At 41.1% G+C, this 8,641-nt stretch overlaps 1 pseudogene; it reads right to left on the bottom strand.

Annotated features, from left to right (window-relative positions):
• Positions 1 to 290: 290 nt before the first annotated feature.
• On the bottom strand, positions 291 to 751 carry LOC103601103 (annotated as a pseudogene).
• Positions 752 to 8,641: the final 7,890 nt, after the last annotated feature.

Raw genomic sequence — 8,641 nt, 5'->3', positions numbered from 1 at the left:
ACATTTAAGTTGTTTCCACTTTTTGGCTATTATGAAAAATGCTGCTATGAACATTCATGTACAAGTTTTTGAGTGAGAATATGCTTTTATTTTTCTTGGGTATATACCTAGGCCTGGTTTGCTAGGTCATAAGGTAATTCTACGTTAAACCTTCTGAGGAGCTGACATTTATTATCTATCTTTTTTATTTCAGCCATCCTAGTAGTTATCTCATTGTGGGTTTTTTTCATTTGTTTGTTTTTATGGTGGAAAAAAAATTGTATATTTGGAATTAACCATCTGGACTCAGTTTAGATGATCCCAGTTTTGTTGACAAAATCCAAAGCATCGTAATCAGGAGCCAGTGGAACATTCGCCTCTTCATTCCATCAGGCCAGATTAGGATGTTGACCTTGGCCACATCAATGTCACAGAGCTTCTTCACAGCCTGTTTGATCTGGTGCTTATTGGCCTTGACATCCATGATCAACACAAATGTGTTGCTTTCTTCCGTCCTCTTCATGGCAAACTCAGTGGTCAGGGGAACTTGATGATGGCATAGTGGTCAAGCTTGTTTCTCCTGGGGGTGCTCTCTCAAGGATATTTGGGTTGCCTCCGGAGCCGCAGTGTCTTGGGCTTCTGGAAGGTGGGTATGGATCTTTTTTTTGTGGCTTTGGACGCCTTTCAGCACTGCCTTCTTGGCCTTCAAAGCCTTTGCTTTGGCTTCAGCTTTGGCAGGGGCAGGAGCTTCCTTCTTCACCTTCAGTGCCATCTTATGAGAGGGCATTTCATTGCGGTTTTGATTTGCATTTCCCTAATGACTAATTATGTTGACCATCATTTGCCCGTTATTAAATTGGGTTATTTGTTTTTTATTGTTGAATTGTAACAGTTCTTTATATATTCAAGATACAAGTTTCTTATCAGATATATGATTTATAAATATTTTCTTCCATTTTGTGGTTTATCTTCTCACTTTCTTGATGGTGTCCTTTGAAGCACAGAAGTTTTTAATTTTGATTAAGTCCAACTTACTATTTTTTCCTTTTGTTGTTTGTGCTTTTGGTGTCACAGAAACCATTTCCTAACTCAAGGTCATGAAGATTTACTTCTATGTTTTCTTCTAGTTTACATTTTTAGCTCTTACATATAGGCCAATGATCCATTTGAGCTATTTTTCTTTTTTGAGTTGCATGAGGTAGGAGTACAACTTCATTCTTTTGCAAATGGATAGTTAGTTGTCCCAGTACCATTTGTTGAAAAGACTATTCCCATTAAATTGTATTGGCACCCTTGTTGAAAATAAATTGGCTGTAGATATAAGGGCTTATTTCTGGGCCCTCTATTCTATTCCATTGATCTATGTGCTAACCTTATGCCAGTACCATACTGTCTTGATTATCGCAGATTTGTGGTAAGTTTTGGAACTGGGACTGTTCTTTTTCATGATATTTTGGTATTTTGGGTCCCTTGCATTTCCATATGAACTTTGGGATCAGCGTATTGATTTCTGCCAAGAAGTCAGCTTGGATTTTGATAGGGATTATGTTGAATTTGTAGGTCAAGTTGGGGAGTGCAGTAGATTGAATGTACCCTGTCCCTTGCCTCCAACTCATTGAAGCTTAATCTTCACTGTAACTGTTGAGGATGAGAAATCCTATTACGGTAATTGAAAGATTGGGCCTTGAAGAGGTGATTAGAGTGTGAGAACCATGCCCTAGTAGAAGGGATTAGTAAGTTTATGGTTTAATGGTGGTCATGGGTGGGGTTCTGAAGGCTTTAAAAGGAGAGTACGTGAGGAGCTATCCCTCTTTCAGCTCCACCATTCTTGCATGTGACACCCTGCATTGCTGTAAAACCACCATCAAAGAACGCCCTTACCAGATGTGTTCCCTGGACTTTGGACTTCCTATTCTCCAAACTGTAAGCAATAAATTTCATTTTCTTACAAATTTCCAAGTTCCAGATTTTTAATGTAAGTGACAGAAATGGACTAATACAGGGAGTGTTGCCATCTTAATAATATTAAGTCTTTTTTTTTTTTTCCTTTTTGTCTTTTTTCGTGTCCGGCAACGGATCACAACCCTCAGTGTCGCGCCCATACCGGACCGGGACTGGCAACGGGATCGCAACACTTGGTGTTGCGCCCGCACCTCGCTCAGCCAGTGAGCAGGAACCAGTCTGTATGTGGGATCCGAACCCTCGGCGGGAGCGCCGCCGCGCTCCCAAGCGGCGCACTGTAGCAGTGCGCCACCGGGCCGGCCCAATAATATTAAGTCTTAATGATCTATAAACATGGGATATCTTTTTATTTATTTAGATTTTCTTTTATTTATTTTAACAATGTTTTATGCTTTTCAGTGTACAAATTTTCCACTGCTTTTGTTAAATTTGTTCCTAGTACTTTATTTTTTATGTTGTTGTAAATGAATTTTTCTACATTTTATTTTTGGATTGCTCATTGCTAATGTATAGAGATAAATTTGATCTTTGTTCATTGACCTAGTATCCTGCAACCTTGCTAAACTTCTTAATTAGTCCTAATTTTTTTTAGTAGATTCTTTAGAATTTTTTAATATATTAAGATTGTGTCATCTGTAAATGTGGATCATTTTATTTCTTCTTTTCCAATCTGGATGCCTTTTATTTATTTTGCAATTGCCTTTGATAGAACCTCCAGTACAATATTGAATAAAAGGGTGAGTGTGGACATCTTTACCTTGTTTCTGATCTTGGGGGGAAATAATTTATTCCTTCACCATTAAGTATGATGTTAGCTGTGGGTTTTTCATAGATGACCTTTGTCAGCTTGAGGAAGTTTTCTTCTATTCTTAGTTTGTTGATTTTTTTTTTTTAATTACGAAAGGTTGTTGAATTTTGTTAAGTGTTTTTCTACATCTATTGAGATGATCAAGAGGCTTTTGTTCTGTATTCTATTAACATGGTTTGTTACATTAATCGATTTTCCAATGTAAAACCAACCTTGCATTCCTGGAATACTTTCCACTTGGACATGGTGTATTATCCTTTTTATATGTTGCTGGATTCAGTTGACTAGTATTTTTTTTAAGGCTTTTTGCATCTATGTTCATAAGAGATATAGTATGTAGTTTTTGTGTGCGATGTGTTTTTCTGGTTTTTGTGTTGGAGTAATACTGGAAGTGTTATGTCTTTTTCCATATTTTGGAAGAGTGAGAGGATTCATAGTAATGATTTAAATGTTCTGTAGAATTCATTAGTAAAGGCATCTGGGCTTCGGTTATTCTTTATGAGAAGTTTTAAATTACTACTTTAACCTCTTTACTTGTTATAGATGTTTTCAGACTTTCTACTCTTGACTTGGTTTTGGTAGTCTGTGTCTTTCTAGGAACTTGTCCATTTTGTCTAGGTTATCTAATTTGTTGAAATATGGTTGCTTATAATATTTCCTTGTAATCCTTTTCATTTTTGCAAGTTCAGTAGTAATGTCCCTCTTTCACTCCTGATTTTAATAATTAGTCTTCTCTCTTCTTTTCTTGGTCAGACTAGCTAAAGCTTTGTCAATTTTGTTGATCTTTTCAAAGAATCCAATTTGGTTTCACTGATTTTTTTCTTTTCTTTTTTCCCCCCTGTTCTCTATTTTCTTTATTTCTGCTCTAATTTTTACTGTTTCCTTCTTTCTGCTTGCTCTGCTCAGTTTGAATTCCCTTTTCCTGATTCTTAGTTTATTGATTTGAGATATTTCTTCTTTCTTTAATACTTACATTTATAGCTAGAAGTAAGCACTTCCTGTAAGCATTGTTTTAGCTCTAGCCCATAAATTTTAGTATGTTGTATCTTTATTTTCATTCACTCTTTTAAAAAAATACTTCCTATCTCTTTCTTGATATTATTTGTTTGATGAGATATTGTCAACATACCTTCCTTTAATTCTTTAAGCACGGTGTCTTTTTGTTCTTTGAACATATTTTCAATAGGGGCTTTGAAGTCTTTGTTAAGTCCAACATATGCCCCCATTCTATTGCCCACATTTTCCACCTTCTTGTTTTTGGGGGCACACTTTTCTGATTCTTCACATATCTCATAATTTTTTTTGTTGGAAACTGTACATTTCAGATGATATTTTGTAGAAATTCTGGATACTGACCCTCTCTCTCCTGGGGCTTGTTGTTATTTGCTTGTTTATTTCTTTAGTGACTTGGCTGGACTAATTTACTGAAGTCTATTTCCTCCTCAGTGTGCAGTCTCTAATGTTGCTCCTTAGAGAGTGAAACCTTGACCATGCACACAATTTCTCTGAGAGCCGGGATTTCTGTAGTTTTAGCGATGCTCTTTAATTATCTTTTTCCCTGGTCTCCTGTTAAGCTTCTGGCTGGTCTGACTTTATTGGTAGCACACTCAGCTGTTACTTTACCCTTTAGATAGGTCATTCTGGATAGTAACTGGAAGGTGACCTACAGGAGGGGTCAGGGCAGGAAGAGACAAGAGGCTAGTTAGAAGGCTCTTGTGGAGTTCAGGTGAGATTTGAGGTTGTTTTGAATAAACTCTGTAGTGGTAGAGAAGGTAAGAGGTGGTCTGATTTGGGGTATATTTTGGAAGTTGAGCTAACAGGACTTGCTGATAGACAGGATGTGGAAGCTGAGAAAAAGAATCAAGGATGACTGTAACTCCTTGAGCCATTCCTCTAACCATACTTTGCCATTATGAGAGTGGAGAGGCAATAAAAACAAGCCAGAAACTTTCTCCCTGGAGATTTGTCTAAAAACCAGATAGTAGAGATATGGTCAGGCCCCACTGCCCAGCAGAAGGCAGGAGCACACATGAGGTCCTTGGCAGGAGCTGTGGGCAGCCCCGACTGCCCAGTAGAAGGAAGAAGCAAGCATGGGGTCCTATGCAGGAGCTGTGGGCAGCACCCCCTGCCCAAAGGCACAAGCATGCTGAAAACACTGCTTCTGCATGGGTGGCTCACCACAGCCACTGCCACTGTAAAAGTGGCTTGCCACCACAGTAGCAGCCACAGCCACTATGCAGACATCCTGCCAGCCACTCAACTGCATTGACACAGGAGAGTCACAAGTGGAGACTGGAAAAGAAGAGGAATTCTCTCTTCTCAAAGTCCACTCCAGAGTAATAGAAAAAGCAACTGCTTTACCAGATAACCAGACATTAACACAGAGATACTAGAAATACAAAAATCCAAGAAAATATGACACCACCAAAGGAATACAGTAATTCTCAAATACCAAATCCTATAGAGCAGGAAACCCTTGATATGACTGAAAAGGAATTCCAAGCAACAATCTTAAAAAATCTCAATGAGATATGAAAAGACTCAAACAACTTAATGAAATGAGAAAAACAAACAACCCCCCCCCAAAAAAACCCCAGGCTATGAGGGAGGAAATTTACAAAAATATCAATACCTTAAAAAAGAATCTAGCATAACTCATGGAATCGAAACTTTCATTCAATGGAATATAAAACACAACTGAGAGCTTAGGCAGTAGGCTAGAACAAGCAGACAAAAGAATTTCTGCTCTTGAATATAGTCTTTTCAAAATAACCCAGGTGGACAAAAGAAAGGAAAAAAGAATTTTAGAAAATGAAGAAAATCTAAGAGAGTCTAAGAGAGTTAGTAGACAAACTTAAGCACACAAATATTCAAATCATGGTATTCCAAAAGAGGAGGAGAAAGGAAAAGGCATTGAAAACATATTCAGTGAAATAATAACGGAAAACTTCCCAGGTATAGGGAGAGACATGGACCTTCAGATCCAGGAGGCTCAAAGATCCCCAAACGGATTCAATCCAAAATGATCCCTTTTGAGACGCATCACAATCAAACTGGCAAAACTTAGAGAAAAAGAGAGAATCCTAAAAGCAGCAAGGGAAAAGCATCAAGTCACCTATAAGGGATCCCCTATCAGACTAACATCAGACTTCTCAACAGAAACTCCACAGGACAGAAGAAAATGGGATGATATATTCAAAATGCTAAAAGAAAAAATTGCTAGCCAAGAATACTATACCCAGCAAGGCTATCCCTCAAAAATGAGGGAGAAATAATGTATTTTTCCAGACAAATAAAAACTACAGGAGTTTGCCACCACATGACCAGCCCTGCAAGAAATCCTCAAGGGAGTCCTGCTTCTGGAATTCAAAAAACAATAATCACTAACAAGAGTACACAAGAAAGAACAAAACCCACTGGTAGAACAAAAATGCAAATGAGAAAAAGAAAGAAACTAAATCTTATCCCCCAGAAAACCAACAAACTTCAAAGAAAAACAATAAAAGAGGGAAAAGGAATAAAAGGTATTAAAACTTCCAAAGGAAAATCAATAAAATGCCAGGAGGAAGGCAATACTTTTCAATATAAGCCTAAATGTAAATGGATTTAACTCCCAACTCAAAAGACACAGACTCACTGATTGGATTAAAAAGTTAGACCCAACTATAAGTTGTCTTCAGAAGACTCACCTCACCTGTAAATACACAGACAGACCAATAGTGAAGATATACCACACAAACAGAAACCAAAAATGAGCAGGAGTAGCTATTTTAATATCAGATAAAATAGACTTTAAACCAAAAACCATAAAAAGAGACAAAGAAGGCCACCATGTAATGATCAAGGGATCTATCCAGCAAGAGGACACAACAATCATAAATATATATGCACCCAACACTGGAGCACCCAGATATATAAAGCAAACACTATTAGGACTAAAGAAAAAGACAGACCCCAATATGAACAGTAGGGAACCTAAACACCCCTCTGTTAGCACTGGACAGATTGTCTAGGCAACAAAACAACAGAGAAGAGTAGTAATGCTGGAGTCAAGATGGCAACGGGTCTGGAGCAGGGGTGCCAGAAGACAGCATGAGCCTGAGAGGTGTGCGCTGTGCTGCCAGAGTGCTATTTGCATTTCCAAGAGCAACAAAAAAAGAATAAGTCTTTGATCAACTAATCTACAACTATAAAAAAAGCAACTACAGATTCGAGGTTTAGGGCCGACATTAAAGAAGATTCCTGGGAGTGCCCGAGCCACGCTGTGGGACCGAGTGAGCAGCCCGAGGCGGTGGTGGCTAGGACAATGCGGAAACGGAGAGGGAGCTGCTTGGCCGGCCCAGCTCTGTGAGTGACCCCCCCAGCCCAGCCCTGCTTGCAGGGCAGACGCCCGTCCGGCATCTGCCCTCCCCACTAGGTCAGTCACTGGCCTGGGGCTGCCTCCATTTTCTTGGGTCAGGGAGGAGCCGGCTGGCTCGGCCAGGCCTGCCCTCCTCACCCGGCTCGGCTCCTCACTGAGCCTTCCCACTTCCTTACCCCAGCGCGGGGCCTCCCGGGGTCTGCGGGCCGGCCTCACATTCCACTTCCCCCACAGTTCTCTGGCAGGGCTGGTGGCGTGGGGAGCCCCCAGCCAGTGGTGGGAGGACAGGGAAGAACGGGCCTGGCCGATTGTCACTCCACCGCACCCTGGGCTCCGGCCCCGGCAAACTTTCTGTTACCGGGAGGCAGATACCATCTCTGCAGCCACCAGTTCGGAAAAATGCCTAACCGATTTATGGTTAGGAAAAGTGTGATCGGAGCACTCCCAAGCTCACTTGAACCTGCCGGAGAGCTGACTGCGGGTGGGCGCCGGAGTTGGTCTGTGCTGGGGGAAATCAAAGAGGAACTGTGTGCTGCAGACTCCTCCCCTGAGGAGGTCATGCTCCGGTGTGGGAGATAAGACAAGTACACAGATAACTGCAATACCAGGAAGAAGGTGATAAGTCCTGAGAAAGCCCTATACAGTGCTACAAAGGCACCCAGAGCAACCAGCCGTCTGCGCCTAGCAGAAACCTGAACGACTTCCTGGGAAGGGCAGTGCCGAGCAGGGGTTTGAAGGCCCGGCTGATAGATGAGGGTAGCAGAAGACACATCGCAGCCCAGACTAGAGCGCACAGAGCTGGGAGGCGTCGGGCTAGGGAGGTGGAGACTCAGGAGAAAACACACACCCTGTGGACCGCCTCTGCGAGGTCCAACAACCCCGCCTAGTGTGCACAGAGTGAGCAGACTTCTGGCTAGGGAGGCAGAGACTCGGCAGAAAACACACACCCTGTGGGGCCGCCAATGCATGATCCAGCAGCCCAGCAGAGTCCAAGCTGACCAGAGAGGCGGCTCTCTGGAGAGGCCCAAGACTCGAGGCAACCACACACGCAAGACACTAGAGGTCAACTGAGCAGTAACAGAGGTAGCCATACCAAATTGACAAACACAGCCACACCTTAGTTAGCCAATAGGGTCAAACCTGTGCACTGTGAAACCCCCTGCTAAAATGAATAAACATCAAAAAAAAAGATACCAGAAATACAAAAAAACAAGAAAGTACACCACCAAAAGTTAATAAATCTCAAACTCTAGATCCTATAGAACAGGAAGCCCTTGAAATGAATGACAAGGAATTTCGAGTGATAATTCTAAAGAAACTGAATGAGATACAAGAAAACTCAGCTAGACAGCATGATGAAATGAGGAAAAGTATACAGGACATAAAAGAGGAAATGTACGAGGAAATCAATGCCCTGAAAAAAAATGTAGCAGAACTTGCTGAACTGAAGAAGTTATTCAGCGAAATATAAAACACAATGCAGAGTTTAAACAGCAGGCTAGCGGAAGTCGAAGAGAGAACCTCTGCACTTG

Source organism: Galeopterus variegatus, unplaced genomic scaffold (genome assembly GCF_000696425.1).
Source record: "Galeopterus variegatus unplaced genomic scaffold, G_variegatus-3.0.2 Scaffold3592, whole genome shotgun sequence".
NCBI lineage: Eukaryota > Metazoa > Chordata > Mammalia > Dermoptera > Cynocephalidae > Galeopterus > Galeopterus variegatus.
Note: the sequence above shows the minus strand (reverse complement) of the source record. Positions and strands in the feature narration are given on the sequence as shown.